Source organism: Clavelina lepadiformis, chromosome 7 (assembly GCF_947623445.1).
Source record: "Clavelina lepadiformis chromosome 7, kaClaLepa1.1, whole genome shotgun sequence".
Taxonomy (NCBI): domain Eukaryota; kingdom Metazoa; phylum Chordata; class Ascidiacea; order Aplousobranchia; family Clavelinidae; genus Clavelina; species Clavelina lepadiformis.
Genome location: NC_135246.1, coordinates 10,131,167 through 10,153,703, shown reverse-complemented (window position 1 = coordinate 10,153,703; position 22,537 = coordinate 10,131,167). Strand labels below are relative to the sequence as shown.

General features: G+C 41.6%; 63 non-coding genes across 63 annotated transcripts; all 63 read left to right on the top strand.

Moving 5' to 3' along the window:
• Positions 1-3: 3 nt before the first annotated feature.
• On the top strand, positions 4-76 carry Trnaf-gaa (transfer RNA phenylalanine (anticodon GAA)). Its single transcript has one exon. It is a non-coding gene; the product is annotated as a tRNA-Phe (tRNA).
• An 855-nt stretch (positions 77-931) lies between these two features.
• Positions 932-1,003, top strand: Trnae-uuc (transfer RNA glutamic acid (anticodon UUC)). Its single transcript has one exon. It is a non-coding gene; the product is annotated as a tRNA-Glu (tRNA).
• Positions 1,004-1,010: 7 nt separating this feature from the next.
• Trnag-gcc (transfer RNA glycine (anticodon GCC)) lies at positions 1,011-1,081 on the top strand. Its single transcript has one exon. It is a non-coding gene; the product is annotated as a tRNA-Gly (tRNA).
• Positions 1,082-1,331: 250 nt separating this feature from the next.
• Trnai-aau (transfer RNA isoleucine (anticodon AAU)) lies at positions 1,332-1,405 on the top strand. Its single transcript has one exon. It is a non-coding gene; the product is annotated as a tRNA-Ile (tRNA).
• Positions 1,406-1,411: 6 nt separating this feature from the next.
• Trnaf-gaa (transfer RNA phenylalanine (anticodon GAA)) lies at positions 1,412-1,484 on the top strand. The gene has a single exon. It is a non-coding gene; the product is annotated as a tRNA-Phe (tRNA).
• Positions 1,485-2,340: 856 nt separating this feature from the next.
• On the top strand, positions 2,341-2,412 carry Trnae-uuc (transfer RNA glutamic acid (anticodon UUC)). The gene has a single exon. It is a non-coding gene; the product is annotated as a tRNA-Glu (tRNA).
• Positions 2,413-2,419: 7 nt separating this feature from the next.
• Trnag-gcc (transfer RNA glycine (anticodon GCC)) lies at positions 2,420-2,490 on the top strand. Its single transcript has one exon. It is a non-coding gene; the product is annotated as a tRNA-Gly (tRNA).
• Positions 2,491-2,740: 250 nt separating this feature from the next.
• Trnai-aau (transfer RNA isoleucine (anticodon AAU)) lies at positions 2,741-2,814 on the top strand. The gene has a single exon. It is a non-coding gene; the product is annotated as a tRNA-Ile (tRNA).
• A 6-nt stretch (positions 2,815-2,820) lies between these two features.
• On the top strand, positions 2,821-2,893 carry Trnaf-gaa (transfer RNA phenylalanine (anticodon GAA)). Its single transcript has one exon. It is a non-coding gene; the product is annotated as a tRNA-Phe (tRNA).
• An 856-nt stretch (positions 2,894-3,749) lies between these two features.
• Trnae-uuc (transfer RNA glutamic acid (anticodon UUC)) lies at positions 3,750-3,821 on the top strand. Its single transcript has one exon. It is a non-coding gene; the product is annotated as a tRNA-Glu (tRNA).
• Positions 3,822-3,828: 7 nt separating this feature from the next.
• On the top strand, positions 3,829-3,899 carry Trnag-gcc (transfer RNA glycine (anticodon GCC)). The gene has a single exon. It is a non-coding gene; the product is annotated as a tRNA-Gly (tRNA).
• A 250-nt stretch (positions 3,900-4,149) lies between these two features.
• On the top strand, positions 4,150-4,223 carry Trnai-aau (transfer RNA isoleucine (anticodon AAU)). Its single transcript has one exon. It is a non-coding gene; the product is annotated as a tRNA-Ile (tRNA).
• Positions 4,224-4,229: 6 nt separating this feature from the next.
• Positions 4,230-4,302, top strand: Trnaf-gaa (transfer RNA phenylalanine (anticodon GAA)). Its single transcript has one exon. It is a non-coding gene; the product is annotated as a tRNA-Phe (tRNA).
• Positions 4,303-5,158: 856 nt separating this feature from the next.
• Positions 5,159-5,230, top strand: Trnae-uuc (transfer RNA glutamic acid (anticodon UUC)). Its single transcript has one exon. It is a non-coding gene; the product is annotated as a tRNA-Glu (tRNA).
• A 7-nt stretch (positions 5,231-5,237) lies between these two features.
• Positions 5,238-5,308, top strand: Trnag-gcc (transfer RNA glycine (anticodon GCC)). The gene has a single exon. It is a non-coding gene; the product is annotated as a tRNA-Gly (tRNA).
• Positions 5,309-5,558: 250 nt separating this feature from the next.
• On the top strand, positions 5,559-5,632 carry Trnai-aau (transfer RNA isoleucine (anticodon AAU)). Its single transcript has one exon. It is a non-coding gene; the product is annotated as a tRNA-Ile (tRNA).
• A 6-nt stretch (positions 5,633-5,638) lies between these two features.
• Positions 5,639-5,711, top strand: Trnaf-gaa (transfer RNA phenylalanine (anticodon GAA)). The gene has a single exon. It is a non-coding gene; the product is annotated as a tRNA-Phe (tRNA).
• An 854-nt stretch (positions 5,712-6,565) lies between these two features.
• On the top strand, positions 6,566-6,637 carry Trnae-uuc (transfer RNA glutamic acid (anticodon UUC)). The gene has a single exon. It is a non-coding gene; the product is annotated as a tRNA-Glu (tRNA).
• A 7-nt stretch (positions 6,638-6,644) lies between these two features.
• Trnag-gcc (transfer RNA glycine (anticodon GCC)) lies at positions 6,645-6,715 on the top strand. Its single transcript has one exon. It is a non-coding gene; the product is annotated as a tRNA-Gly (tRNA).
• Positions 6,716-6,965: 250 nt separating this feature from the next.
• Positions 6,966-7,039, top strand: Trnai-aau (transfer RNA isoleucine (anticodon AAU)). The gene has a single exon. It is a non-coding gene; the product is annotated as a tRNA-Ile (tRNA).
• A 6-nt stretch (positions 7,040-7,045) lies between these two features.
• On the top strand, positions 7,046-7,118 carry Trnaf-gaa (transfer RNA phenylalanine (anticodon GAA)). The gene has a single exon. It is a non-coding gene; the product is annotated as a tRNA-Phe (tRNA).
• An 855-nt stretch (positions 7,119-7,973) lies between these two features.
• Trnae-uuc (transfer RNA glutamic acid (anticodon UUC)) lies at positions 7,974-8,045 on the top strand. The gene has a single exon. It is a non-coding gene; the product is annotated as a tRNA-Glu (tRNA).
• Positions 8,046-8,052: 7 nt separating this feature from the next.
• Positions 8,053-8,123, top strand: Trnag-gcc (transfer RNA glycine (anticodon GCC)). The gene has a single exon. It is a non-coding gene; the product is annotated as a tRNA-Gly (tRNA).
• A 250-nt stretch (positions 8,124-8,373) lies between these two features.
• Trnai-aau (transfer RNA isoleucine (anticodon AAU)) lies at positions 8,374-8,447 on the top strand. Its single transcript has one exon. It is a non-coding gene; the product is annotated as a tRNA-Ile (tRNA).
• A 6-nt stretch (positions 8,448-8,453) lies between these two features.
• On the top strand, positions 8,454-8,526 carry Trnaf-gaa (transfer RNA phenylalanine (anticodon GAA)). The gene has a single exon. It is a non-coding gene; the product is annotated as a tRNA-Phe (tRNA).
• Positions 8,527-9,382: 856 nt separating this feature from the next.
• Trnae-uuc (transfer RNA glutamic acid (anticodon UUC)) lies at positions 9,383-9,454 on the top strand. The gene has a single exon. It is a non-coding gene; the product is annotated as a tRNA-Glu (tRNA).
• Positions 9,455-9,461: 7 nt separating this feature from the next.
• On the top strand, positions 9,462-9,532 carry Trnag-gcc (transfer RNA glycine (anticodon GCC)). Its single transcript has one exon. It is a non-coding gene; the product is annotated as a tRNA-Gly (tRNA).
• Positions 9,533-9,782: 250 nt separating this feature from the next.
• On the top strand, positions 9,783-9,856 carry Trnai-aau (transfer RNA isoleucine (anticodon AAU)). Its single transcript has one exon. It is a non-coding gene; the product is annotated as a tRNA-Ile (tRNA).
• A 6-nt stretch (positions 9,857-9,862) lies between these two features.
• Trnaf-gaa (transfer RNA phenylalanine (anticodon GAA)) lies at positions 9,863-9,935 on the top strand. The gene has a single exon. It is a non-coding gene; the product is annotated as a tRNA-Phe (tRNA).
• An 854-nt stretch (positions 9,936-10,789) lies between these two features.
• Positions 10,790-10,861, top strand: Trnae-uuc (transfer RNA glutamic acid (anticodon UUC)). Its single transcript has one exon. It is a non-coding gene; the product is annotated as a tRNA-Glu (tRNA).
• Positions 10,862-10,868: 7 nt separating this feature from the next.
• Positions 10,869-10,939, top strand: Trnag-gcc (transfer RNA glycine (anticodon GCC)). The gene has a single exon. It is a non-coding gene; the product is annotated as a tRNA-Gly (tRNA).
• Positions 10,940-11,189: 250 nt separating this feature from the next.
• Trnai-aau (transfer RNA isoleucine (anticodon AAU)) lies at positions 11,190-11,263 on the top strand. Its single transcript has one exon. It is a non-coding gene; the product is annotated as a tRNA-Ile (tRNA).
• Positions 11,264-11,269: 6 nt separating this feature from the next.
• On the top strand, positions 11,270-11,342 carry Trnaf-gaa (transfer RNA phenylalanine (anticodon GAA)). The gene has a single exon. It is a non-coding gene; the product is annotated as a tRNA-Phe (tRNA).
• Positions 11,343-12,197: 855 nt separating this feature from the next.
• Positions 12,198-12,269, top strand: Trnae-uuc (transfer RNA glutamic acid (anticodon UUC)). Its single transcript has one exon. It is a non-coding gene; the product is annotated as a tRNA-Glu (tRNA).
• Positions 12,270-12,276: 7 nt separating this feature from the next.
• Trnag-gcc (transfer RNA glycine (anticodon GCC)) lies at positions 12,277-12,347 on the top strand. The gene has a single exon. It is a non-coding gene; the product is annotated as a tRNA-Gly (tRNA).
• Positions 12,348-12,597: 250 nt separating this feature from the next.
• Trnai-aau (transfer RNA isoleucine (anticodon AAU)) lies at positions 12,598-12,671 on the top strand. Its single transcript has one exon. It is a non-coding gene; the product is annotated as a tRNA-Ile (tRNA).
• Positions 12,672-12,677: 6 nt separating this feature from the next.
• Positions 12,678-12,750, top strand: Trnaf-gaa (transfer RNA phenylalanine (anticodon GAA)). The gene has a single exon. It is a non-coding gene; the product is annotated as a tRNA-Phe (tRNA).
• An 855-nt stretch (positions 12,751-13,605) lies between these two features.
• Trnae-uuc (transfer RNA glutamic acid (anticodon UUC)) lies at positions 13,606-13,677 on the top strand. Its single transcript has one exon. It is a non-coding gene; the product is annotated as a tRNA-Glu (tRNA).
• Positions 13,678-13,684: 7 nt separating this feature from the next.
• Trnag-acc (transfer RNA glycine (anticodon ACC)) lies at positions 13,685-13,755 on the top strand. Its single transcript has one exon. It is a non-coding gene; the product is annotated as a tRNA-Gly (tRNA).
• A 250-nt stretch (positions 13,756-14,005) lies between these two features.
• Positions 14,006-14,080, top strand: Trnai-aau (transfer RNA isoleucine (anticodon AAU)). Its single transcript has one exon. It is a non-coding gene; the product is annotated as a tRNA-Ile (tRNA).
• A 6-nt stretch (positions 14,081-14,086) lies between these two features.
• Positions 14,087-14,159, top strand: Trnaf-gaa (transfer RNA phenylalanine (anticodon GAA)). The gene has a single exon. It is a non-coding gene; the product is annotated as a tRNA-Phe (tRNA).
• An 855-nt stretch (positions 14,160-15,014) lies between these two features.
• Positions 15,015-15,086, top strand: Trnae-uuc (transfer RNA glutamic acid (anticodon UUC)). Its single transcript has one exon. It is a non-coding gene; the product is annotated as a tRNA-Glu (tRNA).
• A 7-nt stretch (positions 15,087-15,093) lies between these two features.
• On the top strand, positions 15,094-15,164 carry Trnag-gcc (transfer RNA glycine (anticodon GCC)). Its single transcript has one exon. It is a non-coding gene; the product is annotated as a tRNA-Gly (tRNA).
• A 250-nt stretch (positions 15,165-15,414) lies between these two features.
• Trnai-aau (transfer RNA isoleucine (anticodon AAU)) lies at positions 15,415-15,488 on the top strand. The gene has a single exon. It is a non-coding gene; the product is annotated as a tRNA-Ile (tRNA).
• Positions 15,489-15,494: 6 nt separating this feature from the next.
• Positions 15,495-15,567, top strand: Trnaf-gaa (transfer RNA phenylalanine (anticodon GAA)). The gene has a single exon. It is a non-coding gene; the product is annotated as a tRNA-Phe (tRNA).
• Positions 15,568-16,423: 856 nt separating this feature from the next.
• Trnae-uuc (transfer RNA glutamic acid (anticodon UUC)) lies at positions 16,424-16,495 on the top strand. Its single transcript has one exon. It is a non-coding gene; the product is annotated as a tRNA-Glu (tRNA).
• A 7-nt stretch (positions 16,496-16,502) lies between these two features.
• Positions 16,503-16,573, top strand: Trnag-acc (transfer RNA glycine (anticodon ACC)). Its single transcript has one exon. It is a non-coding gene; the product is annotated as a tRNA-Gly (tRNA).
• Positions 16,574-16,823: 250 nt separating this feature from the next.
• Trnai-aau (transfer RNA isoleucine (anticodon AAU)) lies at positions 16,824-16,898 on the top strand. The gene has a single exon. It is a non-coding gene; the product is annotated as a tRNA-Ile (tRNA).
• Positions 16,899-16,904: 6 nt separating this feature from the next.
• Positions 16,905-16,977, top strand: Trnaf-gaa (transfer RNA phenylalanine (anticodon GAA)). The gene has a single exon. It is a non-coding gene; the product is annotated as a tRNA-Phe (tRNA).
• An 855-nt stretch (positions 16,978-17,832) lies between these two features.
• Trnae-uuc (transfer RNA glutamic acid (anticodon UUC)) lies at positions 17,833-17,904 on the top strand. Its single transcript has one exon. It is a non-coding gene; the product is annotated as a tRNA-Glu (tRNA).
• Positions 17,905-17,911: 7 nt separating this feature from the next.
• Trnag-gcc (transfer RNA glycine (anticodon GCC)) lies at positions 17,912-17,982 on the top strand. The gene has a single exon. It is a non-coding gene; the product is annotated as a tRNA-Gly (tRNA).
• A 250-nt stretch (positions 17,983-18,232) lies between these two features.
• On the top strand, positions 18,233-18,306 carry Trnai-aau (transfer RNA isoleucine (anticodon AAU)). Its single transcript has one exon. It is a non-coding gene; the product is annotated as a tRNA-Ile (tRNA).
• A 6-nt stretch (positions 18,307-18,312) lies between these two features.
• On the top strand, positions 18,313-18,385 carry Trnaf-gaa (transfer RNA phenylalanine (anticodon GAA)). Its single transcript has one exon. It is a non-coding gene; the product is annotated as a tRNA-Phe (tRNA).
• An 855-nt stretch (positions 18,386-19,240) lies between these two features.
• Trnae-uuc (transfer RNA glutamic acid (anticodon UUC)) lies at positions 19,241-19,312 on the top strand. The gene has a single exon. It is a non-coding gene; the product is annotated as a tRNA-Glu (tRNA).
• Positions 19,313-19,319: 7 nt separating this feature from the next.
• Trnag-gcc (transfer RNA glycine (anticodon GCC)) lies at positions 19,320-19,390 on the top strand. The gene has a single exon. It is a non-coding gene; the product is annotated as a tRNA-Gly (tRNA).
• Positions 19,391-19,640: 250 nt separating this feature from the next.
• On the top strand, positions 19,641-19,715 carry Trnai-aau (transfer RNA isoleucine (anticodon AAU)). The gene has a single exon. It is a non-coding gene; the product is annotated as a tRNA-Ile (tRNA).
• Positions 19,716-19,721: 6 nt separating this feature from the next.
• On the top strand, positions 19,722-19,794 carry Trnaf-gaa (transfer RNA phenylalanine (anticodon GAA)). The gene has a single exon. It is a non-coding gene; the product is annotated as a tRNA-Phe (tRNA).
• An 856-nt stretch (positions 19,795-20,650) lies between these two features.
• On the top strand, positions 20,651-20,722 carry Trnae-uuc (transfer RNA glutamic acid (anticodon UUC)). Its single transcript has one exon. It is a non-coding gene; the product is annotated as a tRNA-Glu (tRNA).
• A 7-nt stretch (positions 20,723-20,729) lies between these two features.
• Positions 20,730-20,800, top strand: Trnag-acc (transfer RNA glycine (anticodon ACC)). The gene has a single exon. It is a non-coding gene; the product is annotated as a tRNA-Gly (tRNA).
• Positions 20,801-21,050: 250 nt separating this feature from the next.
• Positions 21,051-21,125, top strand: Trnai-aau (transfer RNA isoleucine (anticodon AAU)). Its single transcript has one exon. It is a non-coding gene; the product is annotated as a tRNA-Ile (tRNA).
• A 6-nt stretch (positions 21,126-21,131) lies between these two features.
• On the top strand, positions 21,132-21,204 carry Trnaf-gaa (transfer RNA phenylalanine (anticodon GAA)). The gene has a single exon. It is a non-coding gene; the product is annotated as a tRNA-Phe (tRNA).
• An 855-nt stretch (positions 21,205-22,059) lies between these two features.
• On the top strand, positions 22,060-22,131 carry Trnae-uuc (transfer RNA glutamic acid (anticodon UUC)). The gene has a single exon. It is a non-coding gene; the product is annotated as a tRNA-Glu (tRNA).
• A 327-nt stretch (positions 22,132-22,458) lies between these two features.
• Positions 22,459-22,533, top strand: Trnai-aau (transfer RNA isoleucine (anticodon AAU)). Its single transcript has one exon. It is a non-coding gene; the product is annotated as a tRNA-Ile (tRNA).
• The last annotated feature ends 4 nt before the right edge of the window (positions 22,534-22,537 follow it).

The following is a 22,537-nucleotide window of genomic DNA, read 5'->3' as shown; positions in this document are numbered from 1 at the left end:
CTTGCCTCGATAGCTCAGTTGGGAGAGCGTTAGACTGAAGATCTAAAGGTCCCTGGTTCAATCCCGGGTCGAGGCAACTAATTTCGATTACTTCGTTCTTTTGAGAAGTCATTTCCTTTTAGGAACACAATTTTAAGCGGGAACATTTTATGTGTGACGAGGTCTCCACCAATGCGTGATATTAAAAAGACGAAAAATGTTGTAGTCCAATGCGCATGTGACGTCGACGTGGGCTGGTTTGATATGGTTTTGGCGATAGCGTATTGCAGGTCCAGGCTAAGCTGTAAATTATTTAGAAGTCGCATATTTGTTTTCCGTGGTTTAGTTATCGGAAACTTTTACTCTCAAAACATGCTGTAAAGTTTAGGTGGTTGTTTTATAAATTTTAGTAAAATGATTCTGTCCAAACTAAGAATGTAGGCATTCCTAGCCTATATATCGTTGCAAGCCAAAATTGAGGAAGGCTCGTGACGTAGTTTTGCGATAGTAGCTTCTTGGTTTAATGTTCAATGGTCCCTGGTTCAATCGCGTGTCGAGGCAACTAATTTCGTTCACTTTGTTTTGTTGAGGTGTCAGTTCGCATTAGGAACATATTTTTTAGCTGGAAACACTGTGTTTATGACGATTTCGCAACCAATGCGTCATATCTACTGGATGAAAAATTTCGAAGTGCAATGTGCATGTGACGTCGACGTGGGCTGGTTTGTTATTATTTTGTAATTCTGTCAAACTGAGAATGTAGGCATTCTTAGCCTAGATCTTCTTGCAAGCGAATATTCATGGAGGCTCGTGAAGTGGTTCTACGACAGTAGCTTCTTAGTTAAATGTACTTTGCATTGAAAAGCCAATTTTTTTAAAATTGGGTCATGATCCCTTGAGCCGGATTTCAGTCAAAGTATATTTACTGGATCAAATAAAGATCGATCGCCGCTCCCAGATGGTCTAGTGGTCAGGATTCCTGGCTTTCACCCAGGCGGCCCGGGTTCGATTCCCGGTCTGGGAAAGTGCATGCATTGATGGTTCAGTGGTAGAATTCTCGCCTGCCACGCGGGAGGCCCGGGTTCGATTCCCGGTCAATGCATTTTCTTAACATTACCTGGATAACCTTTCGTGTGAGTGCCCAGAAAGTGTATTTTCGCTTTGATGACAAAAATGTTTTGAAGAATAAGGATTGTTGTTCGTTAATAGGGAGGTATATGCCGTGATAACTTAGAAAAATGGATTGCTGAAAGAAAAATTCTCAATTTGCCAGAAAATTCTTCAATAAAACAAAAATTTCAAAGTCGGAATAATGGTGAAATTAATCGTTGTTTTGGACCCCAAACAATCGAGGCCGATTAGCTCAGTTGGTTAGAGCGTCGTGCTAATAACGCGAATGTCGTGGGTTCGAGCCCCGTATTGGCCAAAGCTTGCCTCGATAGCTCAGTTGGGAGAGCGTTAGACTGAAGATCTAAAGGTCCCTGGTTCAATCCCGGGTCGAGGCAACTAATTTCGATTACTTCGTTCTTTTGAGAAGTCATTTCCTTTTAGGAACACAATTTTAAGCGGGAACATTTTATGTGTGACGAGGTCTCCACCAATGCGTGATATTAAAAAGACGAAAAATGTTGCAGTCCAATGCGCATGTGACGTCGACGTGGGCTGGTTTGATATGGTTTTGGCGATAGCGTATTGCAGGTCCAGGCTAAGCTGTAAATTATTTAGAATTCGCATATTTGTTTTCCGTGGATTAGTTGTCCGAAACTTTTACTCTCAAAACATGCTGTAAAGTTTAGGTGGTTGTTTTATAAATTTTAGTAAAATGATTCTGTCCAAACTAAGAATGTAGGCATTCCTAGCCTATATATCGTTGCAAGCCAAAATTGAGGAAGGCTCGTGATGTAGTTTTGCGATAGTAGCTTCTTGGTTTAATGTTCAATGGTCCCTGGTTCAATCGCGTGTCGAGGCAACTAATTTCGTTCACTTTGTTTTGTTGAGGTGTCAGTTCGCATTAGGAACATATTTTTTTAGCTGGAAACACTGTGTTTATGACGATTTCGCAACCAATGCGTCATATCTACTGGATGAAAAATTTCGAAGTGCAATGTGCATGTGACGTCGACGTGGGCTGGTTTGTTATTATTTTGTAATTCTGTCAAACTGAGAATGTAGGCATTCTTAGCCTAGATCTTCTTGCAAGCGAATATTCATGGAGGCTCGTGAAGTGGTTCTACGACAGTAGCTTCTTAGTTAAATGTACTTTGCATTGAAAAGCCTATTTTTTTAAAATTGGGTCATGATCCCTTGAGCCGGATTTCAGTCAAAGTATATTTACTGGATCAAATAAAGATCGATCGCCGCTCCCAGATGGTCTAGTGGTCAGGATTCCTGGCTTTCACCCAGGCGGCCCGGGTTCGATTCCCGGTCTGGGAAAGTGCATGCATTGATGGTTCAGTGGTAGAATTCTCGCCTGCCACGCGGGAGGCCCGGGTTCGATTCCCGGTCAATGCATTTTCTTAACATTACCTGGATAACCTTTCGTGTGAGTGCCCAGATAGTGTATTTTCGCTTTGATGACAAAAATGTTTTGAAGAATAAGGATTGTTGTTCGTTAATAGGGAGGTATATGCCGTGATAACTTAGAAAAATGGATTGCTGAAAGAAAAATTCTCAATTTGCCAGAAAATTCTTCAATAAAACAAAAATTTCAAAGTCGGAATAATGGTGAAATTAATCGTTGTTTTGGACCCCAAACAATCGAGGCCGATTAGCTCAGTTGGTTAGAGCGTCGTGCTAATAACGCGAATGTCGCGGGTTCGAGCCCCGTATTGGCCAAAGCTTGCCTCGATAGCTCAGTTGGGAGAGCGTTAGACTGAAGATCTAAAGGTCCCTGGTTCAATCCCGGGTCGAGGCAACTAATTTCGATTACTTCGTTCTTTTGAGAAGTCATTTCCTTTTAGGAACACAATTTTAAGCGGGAACATTTTATGTGTGACGAGGTCTCCACCAATGCGTGGTATTAAAAAGACGAAAAATGTTGCAGTCCAATGCGCATGTGACGTCGACGTGGGCTGGTTTGATATGGTTTTGGCGATAGCGTATTGCAGGTCCAGGCTAAGCTGTAAATTATTTAGAAGTCGCATATTTGTTTTCCGTGGATTAGTTGTCCGAAACTTTTACTCTCAAAACATGCTGTAAAGTTTAGGTGGTTGTTTTATAAATTTTAGTAAAATGATTCTGTCCAAACTAAGAATGTAGGCATTCCTAGCCTATATATCGTTGCAAGCCAAAATTGAGGAAGGCTCGTGATGTAGTTTTGCGATAGTAGCTTCTTGGTTTAATGTTCAATGGTCCCTGGTTCAATCGCGTGTCGAGGCAACTAATTTCGTTCACTTTGTTTTGTTGAGGTGTCAGTTCGCATTAAGAACATATTTTTTTATCTGGAAACACTGTGTTTATGACGATTTCGCAACCAATGCGTCATATCTACTGGATGAAAAATGTCGAAGTGCAATGTGCATGTGACGTCGACGTGGGCTGGTTTGTTATTATTTTGTAATTCTGTCAAACTGAGAATGTAGGCATTCTTAGCCTAGATCTTCTTGCAAGCGAATATTCATGGAGGCTCGTGAAGTGGTTCTACGACAGTAGCTTCTTAGTTAAATGTACTTTGCATTGAAAAGCCTATTTTTTAAAAATTGGGTCATGATCCCTTGAGCCGGATTTCAGTCAAAGTATATTTACTGGATCAAATAAAGATCGATCGCCGCTCCCAGATGGTCTAGTGGTCAGGATTCCTGGCTTTCACCCAGGCGGCCCGGGTTCGATTCCCGGTCTGGGAAAGTGCATGCATTGATGGTTCAGTGGTAGAATTCTCGCCTGCCACGCGGGAGGCCCGGGTTCGATTCCCGGTCAATGCATTTTCTTAACATTACCTGGATAACCTTTCGTGTGAGTGCCCAGAAAGTGTATTTTCGCTTTGATGACAAAAATGTTTTGAAGAATAAGGATTGTTGTTCGTTAATAGGGAGGTATATGCCGTGATAACTTAGAGAAATGGATTGCTGAAAGAAAAATTCTCAATTTGCCAGAAAATTCTTCAATAAAACAAAAATTTCAAAGTCGGAATAATGGTGAAATTAATCGTTGTTTTGGACCCCAAACAATCGAGGCCGATTAGCTCAGTTGGTTAGAGCGACGTGCTAATAACGCGAATGTCGCGGGTTCGAGCCCCGTATTGGCCAAAGCTTGCCTCGATAGCTCAGTTGGGAGAGCTTTAGACTGAAGATCTAAAGGTCCCTGGTTCAATCCCGGGTCGAGGCAACTAATTTCGATTAGTTCGTTCTTTTGAGAAGTCATTTCCTTTTAGGAACACAATTTTAAGCGGGAACATTTTATGTGTGACGAGGTCTCAACCAATGCGTGATATTAAAAAGACGAAAAATGTTGCAGTCCAATGCGCATGTGACGTCGACGTGGGCTGGTTTGATATGGTTTTGGCGATAGCGTATTGCAGGTCCAGGCTAAGCTGTAAATTATTTAGAAGTCGCATATTTGTTTTCCGTGGATTAGTTGTCCGAAACTTTTACTCTCAAAACATGCTGTAAAGTTTAGGTGGTTGTTTTATAAATTTTAGTAAAATGATTCTGTCCAAACTAAGAATGTAGGCATTCCTAGCCTATATATCGTTGCAAGCCAAAATTGAGGAAGGCTCGTGATGTAGTTTTGCGATAGTAGCTTCTTGGTTTAATGTTCAATGGTCCCTGGTTCAATCGCGTGTCGAGGCAACTAATTTCGTTCACTTTGTTTTGTTGAGGTGTCAGTTCGCATTAAGAACATATTTTTTTATCTGGAAACACTGTGTTTATGACGATTTCGCAACCAATGCGTCATATCTACTGGATGAAAAATGTCGAAGTGCAATGTGCATGTGACGTCGACGTGGGCTGGTTTGTTATTATTTTGTAATTCTGTCAAACTGAGAATGTAGGCATTCTTAGCCTAGATCTTCTTGCAAGCGAATATTCATGGAGGCTCGTGAAGTGGTTCTACGACAGTAGCTTCTTAGTTAAATGTACTTTGCATTGAAAAGCCTATTTTTTAAAAATTGGGTCATGATCCCTTGAGCCGGATTTCAGTCAAAGTATATTTACTGGATCAAATAAAGATCGATCGCCGCTCCCAGATGGTCTAGTGGTCAGGATTCCTGGCTTTCACCCAGGCGGCCCGGGTTCGGTTTCCGGTCTGGGAAAGTGCATGCATTGATGGTTCAGTGGTAGAATTCTCGCCTGCCACGCGGGAGGCCCGGGTTCGATTCCCGGTCAATGCATTTTCTTAACATTACCTGGATAACCTTTCGTGTGAGTGCCCAGAAAGTGTATTTTCGCTTTGATGACAAAAATGTTTTGAAGAATAAGGATTGTTGTTCGTTAATAGGGATGTATATGCCGTGATAACTTAGAGAAATGGATTGCTGAAAGAAAAATTCTCAATCTGCCAGAAAATTCTTCAATAAAACAAAAATTTCAAAGTCGGAATAATGGTGAAATTAATCGTTGTTTTGGACCCCAAACAATCGAGGCCGATTAGCTCAGTTGGTTAGAGCGTCGTGCTAATAACGCGAATGTCGCGGGTTCGAGCCCCGTATTGGCCAAAGCTTGCCTCGATAGCTCAGTTGGGAGAGCGTTAGACTGAAGATTTAAAGGTCCCTGGTTCAATCTCGAGTCGAGGCAACTAATTTCCACTACTTCGTTCTTTTGAGAAGTCATTTCCTTTTAGGAACACAATTTTAAGCGGGAACATTTTATGTGTGACGAGGTCTCCACCAATGCGTGATATTAAAAAGACGAAAAATGTTGCAGTCCAATGCGCATGTGACGTCGACGTGGGCTGGTTTGATATGGTTTTGGCGATAGCGTATTGCAGGTCCAGGCTAAGCTGTAAATTATTTAGAAGTCGCATATTTGTTTTCCGTGGATTAGTTGTCCGAAACTTTTACTCTCAAAACATGCTGTAAAGTTTAGGTGGTTGTTTTATAAATTTTAGTAAAATGATTCTGTCCAAACTAAGAATGTAGGCATTCCTAGCTTATATATCGTTGCAAGCCAAAATTGAGGAAGGCTCGTGATGTAGTTTTGCGATAGTAGCTTCTTGGTTTAATGTTCAATGGTCCCTGGTTCAATCGCGTGTCGAGGCAACTAATTTCGTTCACTTTGTTTTGTTGAGGTGTCAGTTCGCATTAGGAACACATTTTTCAGCTGGAAACACTGTGTTTATGACGATTTCGCAACCAATGCGTCATATCTACTGGATGAAAAATGTCGAAGTGCAATGTGCATGTGACGTCGACGTGGGCTAGTTTGTTATTATTTTGTAATTCTGTCAAACTGAGAATGTAGGCATTCTTAGCCTAGATCTCGTTGCAAGCGAATATTGATGGAGGCTCGTGAAGTGGTTCTACGACAGTAGCTTTTTAGTTAAATGTACTTTCCATTGAAAAGCCTATTTTTTTAAATTGGGTCATGATCCCTTGAGCCGGATTTCAGTCAAAGTATATTTACTGGATCAAATAAAGATCGATCGCCGCTCCCAGATGGTCTAGTGGTCAGGATTCCTGGCTTTCACCCAGGCGGCCCGGGTTCGATTGCCGGTCTGGGAAAGTGCATGCATTGATGGTTCAGTGGTAGAATTCTCGCCTGCCACGCGGGAGGCCCGGGTTCGATTCCCGGTCAATGCATTTTCTTAACATTACCTGGATAACCTTTCGTGTGAGTGCCCAGAAAGTGTATTTTCGCTTTGATGACAAAAATGTTTTGAAGAATAAGGATTGTTGTTCGTTAATAGGGAGGTATATGCCGTGATAACTTGGAGAAATGGATTGCTGAAAGAAAAATTCTCAATTTGCCAGAAAATTATTCAATAAAACAAAAATTTCAAAGTCGGAATAATGGTGAAATTAATCGTTGTTTTGGACCCCAAACAATCGAGGCCGATTAGCTCAGTTGGTTAGAGCGTCGTGCTAATAACGCGAATGTCGCGGGTTCGAGCCCCGTATTGGCCAAAGCTTGCCTCGATAGCTCAGTTGGGAGAGCGTTAGACTGAAGATCTAAAGGTCCCTGGTTCAATCCCGGGTCGAGGCAACTAATTTCGATTACTTCGTTCTTTTGAGAAGTCATTTCCTTTTAGGAACACAATTTTAAGCGGGAACATTTTATGTGTGACGAGGTCTCCACCAATGCGTGATATTAAAAAGACGAAAAATGTTGCAGTCCAATGCGCATGTGACGTCGACGTGGGCTGGTTTGATATGGTTTTGGCGATAGCGTATTGCAGGTCCAGGCTAAGCTGTAAATTATTTAGAAGTCGCATATTTGTTTTCCGTGGATTAGTTGTCCGAAACTTTTACTCTCAAAACATGCTGTAAAGTTTAGGTGGTTGTTTTATAAATTTTAGTAAAATGATTCTGTCCAAACTAAGAATGTAGGCATTCCTAGCCTATATATCGTTGCAAGCCAAAATTGAGGAAGGCTCGTGATGTAGTTTTGCGATAGTAGCTTCTTGGTTTAATGTTCAATGGTCCCTGGTTCAATCGCGTGTCGAGGCAACTAATTTCGTTCACTTTGATTTGTTGAGGTGTCAGTTCGCATTAGGAACATATTTTTTCAGCTGGAAACACTGTGTTTATGACGATTTCGCAACCAATGCGTCATATCTACAGGATGAAAAATTTCGAAGTGCAATGTGCATGTGACGTCGACGTGGGCTGGTTTGTTATTATTTTGTAATTCTGTCAAACTGAGAATGTAGGCATTCTTAGCCTAGATCTCGTTGCAAGCGAATATTGATGGAGGCTCGTGAAGTGGTTCTACGACAGTAGCTTCTTAGTTAAATGTACTTGCATTGAAAAGCCTTTTTTTTTTAAATTGGATCATGATCCCTTGAGCCGGATTTCAGTCAAAGTATATTTACTGGATCAAATAAAGATCGATCGCCGCTCCCAGATGGTCTAGTGGTCAGGATTCCTGGCTTTCACCCAGGCGGCCCGGGTTCGATTCCCGGTCTGGGAAAGTGCATGCATTGATGGTTCAGTGGTAGAATTCTCGCCTGCCACGCGGGAGGCCCGGGTTCGATTCCCGGTTAATGCATTTTCTTAACATTACCTGGATAACCTTTCGTGTGAGTGCCCAGAAAGTTTATTTTCGCTTTGATGACAAAAATGTTTTGAAGAATAAGGATTGTTGTTCGTTAATAGGGAGGTATATGCCGTGATAACTTAGAGAAATGGATTGCTGAAAGAAAACATCTCAATTTGCCAGAAAATTCTTCAATAAAACAAAAATTTCAAAGTCGGAATAATGGTGAAATTAATCGTTGTTTTGGACCCCAAACAATCGAGGCCGATTAGCTCAGTTGGTTAGAGCGACGTGCTAATAACGCGAATGTCGCGGGTTCGAGCCCCGTATTGGCCAAAGCTTGCCTCGATAGCTCAGTTGGGAGAGCTTTAGACTGAAGATCTAAAGGTCCCTGGTTCAATCCCGGGTCGAGGCAACTAATTTCGATTAGTTCGTTCTTTTGAGAAGTCATTTCCTTTTAGGAACACAATTTTAAGCGGGAACATTTTATGTGTGACGAGGTCTCAACCAATGCGTGATATTAAAAAGACGAAAAATGTTGCAGTCCAATGCGCATGTGACGTCGACGTGGGCTGGTTTGATATGGTTTTGGCGATAGCGTATTGCAGGTCCAGGCTAAGCTGTAAATTATTTAGAAGTCGCATATTTGTTTTCCGTGGATTAGTTGTCCGAAACTTTTACTCTCAAAACATGCTGTAAAGCTTAGGTGGTTGTTTTATAAATTTTAGTAAAATGATTCTGTCCAAACTAAGAATGTAGGCATTCCTAGCCTATATGTCGTTGCAAGCCAAAATTGAGGAAGGCTCGTGATGTAGTTTTGCGATAGTAGCTTCTTGGTTTAATGTTCAATGATCCCTGGTTCAATCGCGTGTCGAGGCAACTAATTTCGTTCACTTTGTTTTGTTGAGGTGTCAGTTCGCATTAGGAACATATTTTTTCAGCTGGAAACACTGTGTTTATGACGATTTCGCAACCAATGCGTCATATCTACTGTATGAAAAATGTCGAAGTGCAATGTGCATGTGACGTCGACGTGGGCTGGTTTGTTATTATTTTGTAATTCTGTCAAACTGAGAATGGAGGCATTCTTAGCCTAGATCTTGTTGCAAGCGAATATTGATGGAGGCTCGTGAAGTGGTTTTACGACAGTAGCTTCTTAGTTAAATGTACTTTGCATTGAAAAGCCTATTTTTTTAAAATTGGCTCATGATCCCTTGAGCCGGATTTCAGTCAAAGTATATTTACTGGATCAAATAAAGATCGATCGCCGCTCCCAGATGGTCTAGTGGTCAGGATTCCTGGCTTTCACCCAGGCGGCCCGGGTTCGATTTCCGGTCTGGGAAAGTGCATGCATTGATGGTTCAGTGGTAGAATTCTCGCCTGCCACGCGGGAGGCCCGGGTTCGATTCCCGGTCAATGCATTTTCTTAACATTACCTGGATAACCTTTCGTGTGAGTGCCCAGAAAGTGTATTTTCGCTTTGATGACAAAAATGTTTTGAAGAATAAGGATTGTTGTTCGTTAATAGGGATGTATATGCCGTGATAACTTAGAGAAATGGATTGCTGAAAGAAAAATTCTCAATCTGCCAGAAAATTCTTCAATAAAACAAAAATTTCAAAGTCGGAATAATGGTGAAATTAATCGTTGTTTTGGACCCCAAACAATCGAGGCCGATTAGCTCAGTTGGTTAGAGCGTCGTGCTAATAACGCGAATGTCGCGGGTTCGAGCCCCGTATTGGCCAAAGCTTGCCTCGATAGCTCAGTTGGGAGAGCGTTAGACTGAAGATTTAAAGGTCCCTGGTTCAATCTCGAGTCGAGGCAACTAATTTCCACTACTTCGTTCTTTTGAGAAGTCATTTCCTTTTAGGAACACAATTTTAAGCGGGAACATTTTATGTGTGACGAGGTCTCCACCAATGCGTGATATTAAAAAGACGAAAAATGTTGCAGTCCAATGCGCATGTGACGTCGACGTGGGCTGGTTTGATATGGTTTTGGCGATAGCGTATTGCAGGTCCAGGCTAAGCTGTAAATTATTTAGAAGTCGCATATTTGTTTTCCGTGGATTAGTTGTCCGAAACTTTTACTCTCAAAACATGCTGTAAAGTTTAGGTGGTTGTTTTATAAATTTTAGTAAAATGATTCTGTCCAAACTAAGAATGTAGGCATTCCTAGCTTATATATCGTTGCAAGCCAAAATTGAGGAAGGCTCGTGATGTAGTTTTGCGATAGTAGCTTCTTGGTTTAATGTTCAATGGTCCCTGGTTCAATCGCGTGTCGAGGCAACTAATTTCGTTCACTTTGTTTTGTTGAGGTGTCAGTTCGCATTAGGAACACATTTTTCAGCTGGAAACACTGTGTTTATGACGATTTCGCAACCAATGCGTCATATCTACTGGATGAAAAATGTCGAAGTGCAATGTGCATGTGACGTCGACGTGGGCTGGTTTGTTATTATTTTGTAATTCTGTCAAACTGAGAATGTAGGCATTCTTAGCCTAGATCTCGTTGCAAGCGAATATTGATGGAGGCTCGTGAAGTGGTTCTACGACAGTAGCTTTTTAGTTAAATGTACTTTCCATTGAAAAGCCTATTTTTTTAAATTGGGTCATGATCCCTTGAGCCGGATTTCAGTCAAAGTATATTTACTGGATCAAATAAAGATCGATCGCCGCTCCCAGATGGTCTAGTGGTCAGGATTCCTGGCTTTCACCCAGGCGGCCCGGGTTCGATTCCCGGTCTGGGAAAGTGCATGCATTGATGGTTCAGTGGTAGAATTCTCGTCTGCCACGCGGGAGGCCCGGGTTCGATTCCCGGTCAATGCATTTTCTTAACATTACCTGGATAACCTTTCGTGTGAGTGCCCAGAAAGTGTATTTTCGCTTTGATGACAAAAATGTTTTGAAGAATAAGGATTGTTGTTCGTTAATAGGGAGGTATATGCCGTGATAACTTGGAGAAATGGATTGCTGAAAGAAAAATTCTCAATTTGCCAGAAAATTATTCAATAAAACAAAAATTTCAAAGTCGGAATAATGGTGAAATTAATCGTTGTTTTGGACCCCAAACAATCGAGGCCGATTAGCTCAGTTGGTTAGAGCGTCGTGCTAATAACGCGAATGTCGCGGGTTCGAGCCCCGTATTGGCCAAAGCTTGCCTCGATAGCTCAGTTGGGAGAGCGTTAGACTGAAGATCTAAAGGTCCCTGGTTCAATCCCGGGTCGAGGCAACTAATTTCGATTACTTCGTTCTTTTGAGAAGTCATTTCCTTTTAGGAACACAATTTTAAGCGGGAACATTTTATGTGTGACGAGGTCTCCACCAATGCGTGATATTAAAAAGACGAAAAATGTTGCAGTCCAATGCGCATGTGACGTCGACGTGGGCTGGTTTGATATGGTTTTGGCGATAGCGTATTGCAGGTCCAGGCTAAGCTGTAAATTATTTAGAAGTCGCATATTTGTTTTCCGTGGATTAGTTGTCCGAAACTTTTACTCTCAAAACATGCTGTAAAGTTTAGGTGGTTGTTTTATAAATTTTAGTAAAATGATTCTGTCCAAACTAAGAATGTAGGCATTCCTAGCCTATATATCGTTGCAAGCCAAAATTGAGGAAGGCTCGTGATGTAGTTTTGCGATAGTAGCTTCTTGGTTTAATGTTCAATGGTCCCTGGTTCAATCGCGTGTCGAGGCAACTAATTTCGTTCACTTTGATTTGTTGAGGTGTCAGTTCGCATTAGGAACATATTTTTTCAGCTGGAAACACTGTGTTTATGACGATTTCGCAACCAATGCGTCATATCTACAGGATGAAAAATTTCGAAGTGCAATGTGCATGTGACGTCGACGTGGGCTGGTTTGTTATTATTTTGTAATTCTGTCAAACTGAGAATGTAGGCATTCTTAGCCTAGATCTCGTTGCAAGCGAATATTGATGGAGGCTCGTGAAGTGGTTCTACGACACTAGCTTCTTAGTTAAATGTACTTGCATTGAAAAGCCTTTTTTTTTTAAATTGGATCATGATCCCTTGAGCCGGATTTCAGTCAAAGTATATTTACTGGATCAAATAAAGATCGATCGCCGCTCCCAGATGGTCTAGTGGTCAGGATTCCTGGCTTTCACCCAGGCGGCCCGGGTTCGATTCCCGGTCTGGGAAAGTGCATGCATTGATGGTTCAGTGGTAGAATTCTCGCCTGCCACGCGGGAGGCCCGGGTTCGATTCCCGGTTAATGCATTTTCTTAACATTACCTGGATAACCTTTCGTGTGAGTGCCCAGAAAGTTTATTTTCGCTTTGATGACAAAAATGTTTTGAAGAATAAGGATTGTTGTTCGTTAATAGGGAGGTATATGCCGTGATAACTTAGAAAAATGGATTGCTGAAAGAAAAATTCTCAATTTACCAGAAAATTCTTCAATAAAACAAAAATTTCAAAGTCGGAATAATGGTGAAATTAATCGTTGTTTTGGACCCCAAACAATCGAGGCCGATTAGCTCAGTTGGTTAGAGCGTCGTGCTAATAACGCGAATGTCGCGGGTTCGAGCCCCGTATTGGCCAAAGCTTGCCTCGATAGCTCAGTTGGGAGAGCGTTAGACTGAAGATCTAAAGGTCCCTGGTTCAATCCCGGGTCGAGGCAACTAATTTCGATTACTTCGTTTTTTGAGAAGTCATTTCCTTTTTGGAACACAATTTTAAGCGGGAACATTTTATGTGTGACGAGGTCTCAACCAATGCGTGATATTAAAAAGACGAAAAATGTTGCAGTCCAATGCGCATGTGACGTCGACGTGGGCTGGTTTGATATGGTTTTGGCGATAGCGTATTGCAGGTCCAGGCTAAGCTGTAAATTATTTAGAAGTCGCATATTTGTTTTCCGTGGATTAGTTGTCCGAAACTTTTACTCTCAAAACATGCTGTAAAGTTTAGGTGGTTGTTTTATAAATTTTAGTAAAATGATTCTGTCCAAACTAAGAATGTAGGCATTCCTAGCCTATATATCGTTGCAAGCCAAAATTGAGGAAGGCTCGTGATGTAGTTTTGCGATAGTAGCTTCTTGGTTTAATGTTCAATGGTCCCTGGTTCAATCGCGTGTCGAGGCAACTAATTTCGTTCACTTTGTTTTGTTGAGGTGTCAGTTCGCATTAGGAACACATTTTTTCAGCTGGAAACACTGTGTTTATGACGATTTCGCAACCAATGCGTCATATCTAGTGGATGAAAAATGTCGAAGTGCAATGTGCATGTGACGTCGACGTGGGCTGGTTTGTTATTATTTTGTAATTCTGTCAAACTGAGAATGTAGGCATTCTTAGCCTAGATCTCGTTGCAAGCGAATATTGACGGAGGCTCGTGAAGTGGTTCTACGACACTAGCTTCTTAGTTAAATGTACTTTGCATTGAAAAGCCTATTTTTTTAAAATTGGCTCATAATCCCTTGAGCCGGATTTCAGTCAAAGTATATTTACTGGATCAAATAAAGATCGATCGCCGCTCCCAGATGGTTTAGTGGTCAGGATTCCTGGCTTTCACCCAGGCGGCCCGGGTTCGATTTCCGGTCTGGGAAAGTGCATGCATTGATGGTTCAGTGGTAGAATTCTCGCCTACCACTCGGGAGGCCCGGGTTCGATTCCCGGTCAATGCATTTTCTTAACATTACCTGGATAAACTTTCGTGTGAGTGCCCAGAAAGTGTATTTTCGCTTTGATGACAAAAATGTTTTGAAGAATAAGGATTGTTGTTCGTTAATAGGGAGGTATATGCCGTGATAACTTAGAGAAATGAATTGCTGAAAGAAAAATTCTCAATTTGCCAGAAAATTCTTCAATAAAACAAAAATTTCAAAGTCGGAATAATGGTGAAATTAATCGTTGTTTTGGACCCAAAACAATCGAGGCCGATTAGCTCAGTTTTGTTAGAGCGTCGTGCTAATAACGCGAATGTCGCGGGTTCGAGCCCCGTATTGGCCAAAGCTTGCCTCGATAGCTCAGTTGGGAGAGCGTTAGACTGAAGATCTAAAGGTCCCTGGTTCAATCCCGGGTCGAGGCAACTAATTTCGATTACTTCGTTCTTTTGAGAAGTCATTTCCTTTTAGGAACACAATTTTAAGCGGGAACATTTTATGTGTGACGAGGTCTCCACCAATGCGTGATATTAAAAAGACGAAAAATGTTGCAGTCCAATGCGCATGTGACGTCGACGTGGGCTGGTTTGATATGGTTTTGGCGATAGCGTATTGCAGGTCCAGGCTAAGCTGTAAATTATTTAGAAGTCGCATATTTGTTTTCCGTGGATTAGTTGTCCGAAACTTTTACTCTCAAAACATGCTGTAAAGCTTAGGTGGTTGTTTTATAAATTTTAGTAAAATGATTCTGTCCAAACTAAGAATGTAGGCATTCCTAGCTTATATATCGTTGCAAGCCAAAATTGAGGAAGGCTCGTGATGTAGTTTTGCGATAGTAGCTTCTTGGTTTAATGTTCAATGGTCCCTGGTTCAATCGCGTGTCGAGGCAACTAATTTTGTTCACTTTGTTTTGTTGAGGTGTCAGTTCGCATTAGGAACACATTTTTCAGCTGGAAACACTGTGTTTATGACGATTTCGCAACCAATGCGTCATATCTACTGGATGAAAAATGTCGAAGTGCAATGTGCATGTGACGTCGACGTGGGCTGGTTTGTTATTATTTTGTAATTCTGTCAAACTGAGAATGTAGGCATTCTTAGCCTAGATCTCGTTGCAAGCGAATATTGACGGAGGCTCGTGAAGTGGTTCTACGACACTAGCTTCTTAGTTAAATGTACTTTGCATTGAAAAGCCTATTTTTTTAAAATTGGCTCATAATCCCTTGAGCCGGATTTCAGTCAAAGTATATTTACTGGATCAAATAAAGATCGATCGCCGTTTCCAGATGGTTTAGTGGTCAGGATTCCTGGCTTTCACCCAGGCGGCCCGGGTTCGATTTCCGGTCTGGGAAAGTGCATGCATTGATGGTTTAGTGGTAGAAGTCTCGCCTGCCACGCGGGAGGCCCGGGTTCGATTCCCGGTCAATGCATTTTCTTAACATTACCTGGATAACCTTTCGTGTGAGTGCCCAGAAAGTGTATTTTCGCTTTGATGACAAAAATGTTTTGAAGAATAAGGATTGTTGTTCGTTAATAGGGAGGTATATGCCGTGATAACTTAGAGAAATGGATTGCTGAAAGAAAAATTCTCAATTTGCCAGAAAATTCTTCAATAAAACAAAAATTTCAAAGTCGGAATAATGGTGAAATTAATCGTTGTTTTGGACCCCAAACAATCGAGGCCGATTAGCTCAGTTGGTTAGAGCGTCGTGCTAATAACGCGAATGTCGCGGGTTCGAGCCACGTATTGGCCAAAGCTTGCCTCGATAGCTCAGTTGGGAGAGCGTTAGACTGAAGATCTAAAGGTCCCTGGTTCAATCCCGGGTCGAGGCAACTAATTTCGATTACTTCGTTCTTTTGAGAAGTCATTTCCTTTTAGGAACACAATTTTAAGCGGGAACATTTTATGTGTGACGAGGTCTCCACCAATGCGTGATATTAAAAAGACGAAAAATGTTGCAGTCCAATGCGCATGTGACGTCGACGTGGTCTGGTTTGATATGGTTTTGGCGATAGCGTATTGCAGGTCCAGGCTAAGCTGTAAATTATTTAGAAGTCGCATATTTGTTTTCCGTGGATTAGTTGTCCGAAACTTTTACTCTCAAAACATGCTGTAAAATTTAGGTGGTTGTTTTATAAATTTTAGTAAAATGATTCTGTCCAAACTAAGAATGTAGGCATTCCTAGCCTATATAGCGTTGCAAGCCAAAATTGAGGAAGGCTCGTGATGTAGTTTTGCGATAGTAGCTTCTTGGTTTAATGTTCAATGGTCCCTGGTTCAATCGCGTGTCGAGGCAACTAATTTCGTTCACTTTGATTTGTTGAGGTGTCAGTTCGCATTAGGAACATATTTTTTCAGCTGGAAACACTGTGTTTATGACGATTTCGCAACCAATGCGTCATATCTAGTGGATGAAAAATTTCGAAGTGCAATGTGCATGTGACGTCGACGTGGGCTGGTTTGTTATTATTTTGTAATTCTGTCAAACTGAGAATGTAGGCATTCTTAGCCTAGATCTCGTTGCAAGCGAATATTGATGGAGGCTCGTGAAGTGGTTCTACGACAGTAGCTTCTTAGTTAAATGTACTTTGCATTGAAAAGCCTATTTTTTTTAAATTGGCTCATAATCCCTTGAGCCGGATTTCAGTCAAAGTATATTTACTGGATCAAATAAAGATCGATCGCCGCTCCCAGATGGTTTAGTGGTCAGGATTCCTGGCTTTCACCCAGGCGGCCCGGGTTCGATTTCCGGTCTGGGAAAGTGCATGCATTGATGGTTCAGTGGTAGAATTCTCGCCTACCACGCGGGAGGCCCGGGTTCGATTCCCGGTCAATGCATTTTCTTAACATTACCTGGATAACCTTTCGTGTGAGTGCCCAGAAAGTGTATTTTCGCTTTGATGACAAAAATGTTTTGAAGAATAAGGATTGTTGTTCGTTAATAGGGAGGTATATGCCGTGATAACTTAGAGAAATGGATTGCTGAAAGAAAAATTCTCAATTTGCCAGAAAATTCTTCAATAAAACAAAAATTTCAAAGTCGGAATAATGGTGAAATTAATCGTTGTTTTGGACCCAAAACAATCGAGGCCGATTAGCTCAGTTTTGTTAGAGCGTCGTGCTAATAACGCGAATGTCGCGGGTTCGAGCCCCGTATTGGACAAAGCTTGCCTCGATAGCTCAGTTGGGAGAGCGTTAGACTGAAGATCTAAAGGTCCCTGGTTCAATCCCGGGTCGAGGCAACTAATTTCGATTACTTCGTTCTTTTGAGAAGTCATTTCCTTTTAGGAACACAATTTTAAGCGGGAACATTTTATGTGTGACGAGGTCTCCACCAATGCGTGATATTAAAAAGACGAAAAATGTTGCAGTCCAATGCGCATGTGACGTCGACGTGGTCTGGTTTGATATGGTTTTGGCGATAGCGTATTGCAGGTCCAGGCTAAGCTGTAAATTATTTAGAAGTCGCATATTTGTTTTCCGTGGATTAGTTGTCCGAAACTTTTACTCTCAAAACATGCTGTAAAGTTTAGGTGGTTGTTTTATAAATTTTAGTAAAATGATTCTGTCCAAACTAAGAATGTAGGCATTCCTAGCCTATATATCGTTGCAAGCCAAAATTGAGGAAGGCTCGTGATGTAGTTTTGCGATAGTAGCTTCTTGGTTTAATGTTCAATGGTCCCTGGTTCAATCGCGTGTCGAGGCAACTAATTTCGTTCACTTTGATTTGTTGAGGTGTCAGTTCGCATTAGGAACATATTTTTTCAGCTGGAAACACTGTGTTTATGACGATTTCGCAACCAATGCGTCATATCTACTGGATGAAAAATTTCGAAGTGCAATGTGCATGTGACGTCGACGTGGGCTGGTTTGTTATTATTTTGTAATTCTGTCAAACTGAGAATGTAGGCATTCTTAGCCTAGATCTCGTTGCAAGCGAACATTGATGGAGGCTCGTGAAGTGGTTCTACGACAGTAGCTTCTTAGTTAAATGTACTTGCATTGAAAAGCCTTTTTTTTTTAAATTGGATCATGATCCCTTGAGCCGGATTTCAGTCAAAGTATATTTACTGGATCAAATAAAGATCGATCGCCGCTCCCAGATGGTCTAGTGGTCAGGATTCCTGGCTTTCACCCAGGCGGCCTGGGTTCGATTACCGGTCTGGGAAAGTGCATGCATTGATGGTTCAGTGGTAGAATTCTCGCCTGCCACGCGGGAGGCCCGGGTTCGATTCCCGGTCAATGCATTTTCTTAACATTACCTGGATAACCTTTCGTGTGAGTGCCCAGAAAGTTTATTTTCGCTTTGATGACAAAAATGTTTTGAAGAATAAGGATGGTTGTTCGTTAATAGGGAGGTAATTGCCGTGATAACTTAGAGAAATGGATTGCTGAAAGAAAAATTCTCAATTTACCAGAAAATTCTTCAATAAAACAAAAATTTCAAAGTCGGAATAATGGTGAAATTAATCGTTGTTTTGGACCCCAAACAATCGAGGCCGATTAGCTCAGTTGGTTAGAGCGTCGTGCTAATAACGCGAATGTCGCGGGTTCGAGCCCCGTTTTGGCCAAAGCTTGCCTCGATAGCTCAGTTGGGAGAGCGTTAGACTGAAGATCTAAAGGTCCCTGGTTCAATCCCGGGTCGAGGCAACTAATTTCGATTACTTCGTTTTTTGAGAAGTCATTTCCTTTTAGGAACACAATTTTAAGCGGGAACATTTTATGTGTGACGAGGTCTCAACCAATGCGTGATATTAAAAAGACGAAAAATGTTGCAGTCCAATGCGCATGTGACGTCGACGTGGGCTGGTTTGATATGGTTTTGGCGATAGCGTATTGCAGGTCCAGGCTAAGCTGTAAATTATTTAGAAGTCGCAAATTTGTTTTCCGTGGATTAGTTGTCCGAAACTTTTACTCTCAAAACATGCTGTAAAGTTTAGGTGGTTGTTTTATAAATTTTAGTAAAATGATTCTGTCCAAACTAAGAATGTAGGCATTCCTAGCCTATATATCGTTGCAAGCCAAAATTGAGGAAGGCTCGTGATGTAGTTTTGCGATAGTAGCTTCTTGGTTTAATGTTCAATGGTCCCTGGTTCAATCGCGTGTCGAGGCAACTAATTTCGTTCACTTTGTTTTGTTGAGGTGTCAGTTCGCATTAGGAACACATTTCTTCAGCTGGAAACACTGTGTTTATGACGATTTCGCAACCAATGCGTCATATCTACTGGATGAAAAATGTCGAAGTGCAATGTGCATGTGACGTCGACGTGGGCTAGTTTGTTATTATTTTGTAATTCTGTCAAACTGAGAATGTAGGCATTCTTAGCCTAGATCTCGTTGCAAGCGAATATTGACGGAGGCTCGTGAAGTGGTTCTACGACACTAGCTTCTTAGTTAAATGTACTTTGCATTGAAAAGCCTATTTTTTTAAAATTGGCTCATAATCCCTTGAGCCGGATTTCAGTCAAAGTATATTTACTGGATCAAATAAAGATCGATCGCCGCTCCCAGATGGTTTAGTGGTCAGGATTCCTGGCTTTCACCCAGGCGGCCCGGGTTCGATTTCCGGTCTGGGAAAGTGCATGCATTGATGGTTCAGTGGTAGAATTCTCGCCTGCCACGCGGGAGGCCCGGGTTCGATTCCCGGTCAATGCATTTTCTTAACATTACCTGGATAACCTTTCGTGTGAGTGCCCAGAAAGTGTATTTTCGCTTTGATGACAAAAATGTTTTGAAGAATAAGGATTGTTGTTCGTTAATAGGGAGGTATATGCCGTGATAACTTAGAGAAATGGATTGCTGAAAGAAAAATTCTCAATTTGCCAGAAAATTCTTCAATAAAACAAAAATTTCAAAGTCGGAATAATGGTGAAATTAATCGTTGTTTTGGACCCAAAACAATCGAGGCCGATTAGCTCAGTTTTGTTAGAGCGTCGTGCTAATAACGCGAATGTCGTGGGTTCGAGCCCCGTATTGGCCAAAGCTTGCCTCGATAGCTCAGTTGGGAGAGCGTTAGACTGAAGATCTAAAGGTCCCTGGTTCAATCCCGGGTCGAGGCAACTAATTTCGATTACTTCGTTCTTTTGAGAAGTCATTTCCTTTTAGGAACACAATTTTAAGCGGGAACATTTTATGTGTGACGAGGTCTCCACCAATGCGTGATATTAAAAAGACGAAAAATGTTGCAGTCCAATGCGCATGTGACGTCGACGTGGTCTGGTTTGATATGGTTTTGGCGATAGCGTATTGCAGGTCCAGGCTAAGCTGTAAATTATTTAGAAGTCGCATATTTGTTTTCCGTGGATTAGTTGTCCGAAACTTTTACTCTCAAAACATGCTGTAAAGTTTAGGTGGTTGTTTTATAAATTTTAGTAAAATGATTCTGTCCAAACTAAGAATGTAGGCATTCCTAGCCTATATATCGTTGCAAGCCAAAATTGAGGAAGGCTCGTGATGTAGTTTTGCGATAGTAGCTTCTTGGTTTAATGTTCAATGGTCCCTGGTTCAATCGCGTGTCGAGGCAACTAATTTCGTTCACTTTGTTTTGTTGAGGTGTCAGTTCGCATTAGGAACACATTTTTTCAGCTGGAAACACTGTGTTTATGACGATTTCGCAACCAATGCGTCATATCTACTGGATGAAAAATGTCGAAGTGCAATGTGCATGTGACGTCGACGTGGGCTGGTTTGTTATTATTTTGTAATTCTGTCAAACTGAGAATGTAGGCATTCTTAGCCTAGATCTCGTTGCAAGCGAATATTGACGGAGGCTCGTGAAGTGGTTCTACGACACTAGCTTCTTAGTTAAATGTACTTTGCATTGAAAAGCCTATTTTTTTAAAATTGGCTCATAATCCCTTGAGCCGGATTTCAGTCAAAGTATATTTACTGGATCAAATAAAGATCGATCGCCGCTCCCAGATGGTTTAGTGGTCAGGATTCCTGGCTTTCACCCAGGCGGCCCGGGTTCGATTTCCGGTCTGGGAAAGTGCATGCATTGATGGTTCAGTGGTAGAATTCTCGAGTACCACGCGGGAGGCCCGGGTTCGATTCCCGGTCAATGCATTTTCTTAACATTACCTGGATAACCTTTCGTGTGAGTGCCCAGAAAGTGTATTTTCGCTTTGATGACAAAAATGTTTTGAAGAATAAGGATTGTTGTTCGTTAATAGGGAGGTATATGCCGTGATAACTTAGAGAAATGGATTGCTGAAAGAAAAATTCTCAATTTGCCAGAAAATTCTTCAATAAAACAAAAATTTCAAAGTCGGAATAATGGTGAAATTAATCGTTGTTTTGGACCCAAAACAATCGAGGCCGATTAGCTCAGTTTTGTTAGAGCGTCGTGCTAATAACGCGAATGTCGCGGGTTCGAGCCCCGTATTGGCCAAAGCTTGCCTCGATAGCTCAGTTGGGAGAGCGTTAGACTGAAGATCTAAAGGTCCCTGGTTCAATCCCGGGTCGAGGCAACTAATTTCGATTACTTCGTTCTTTTGAGAAGTCATTTCCTTTTAGGAACACAATTTTAAGCGGGAACATTTTATGTGTGACGAGGTCTCCACCAATGCGTGATATTAAAAAGACGAAAAATGTTGCAGTCCAATGCGCATGTGACGTCGACGTGGTCTGGTTTGATATGGTTTTGGCGATAGCGTATTGCAGGTCCAGGCTAAGCTGTAAATTATTTAGAAGTCGCATATTTGTTTTCCGTGGATTAGTTGTCCGAAACTTTTACTCTCAAAACATGCTGTAAAGTTTAGGTGGTTGTTTTATAAATTTTAGTAAAATGATTCTGTCCAAACTAAGAATGTAGGCATTCCTAGCCTATATATCGTTGCAAGCCAAAATTGAGGAAGGCTCGTGATGTAGTTTTGCGATAGTAGCTTCTTGGTTTAATGTTCAATGGTCCCTGGTTCAATCGCGTGTCGAGGCAACTAATTTCGTTCACTTTGATTTGTTGAGGTGTCAGTTCGCATTAGGAACATATTTTTTCAGCTGGAAACACTGTGTTTATGACGATTTCGCAACCAATGCGTCATATCTACTGGATGAAAAATTTCGAAGTGCAATGTGCATGTGACGTCGACGTGGGCTGGTTTGTTATTATTTTGTAATTCTGTCAAACTGAGAATGTAGGCATTCTTAGCCTAGATCTCGTTGCAAGCGAACATTGATGGAGGCTCGTGAAGTGGTTCTACGACAGTAGCTTCTTAGTTAAATGTACTTGCATTGAAAAGCCTATTTTTTTTAAATTGGATCATGATCCCTTGAGCCGGATTTCAGTCAAAGTATATTTACTGGATCAAATAAAGATCGATCGCCGCTCCCAGATGGTCTAGTGGTCAGGATTCCTGGCTTTCACCCAGGCGGCCCGGGTTCGATTCCCGGTCTGGGAAAGTGCATGCATTGATGGTTCAGTGGTAGAATTCTCGCCTGCACGCGGGAGGCCCGGGTTCGATTCCCGGTCAATGCATTTTCTTAACATTACCTGGATAACCTTTCGTGTGAGTGCCCAGAAAGTTTATTTTCGCTTTGATGACAAAAATGTTTTGAAGAATAAGGATTGTTGTTCGTTAATAGGGAGGTATATGCCGTGATAACTTAGAGAAATGGATTGCTGAAAGAAAAATTCTCAATTTGCCAGAAAAATCTTCAATAAAACAAAAATTTCAAAGTCGGAATAATGGTGAAATTAATCGTTGTTTTGGACCCAAAACAATCGAGGCCGATTAGCTCAGTTTTGTTAGAGCGTCGTGCTAATAACGCGAATGTCGAGGGTTCGAGCCCCGTATTGGCCAAAGC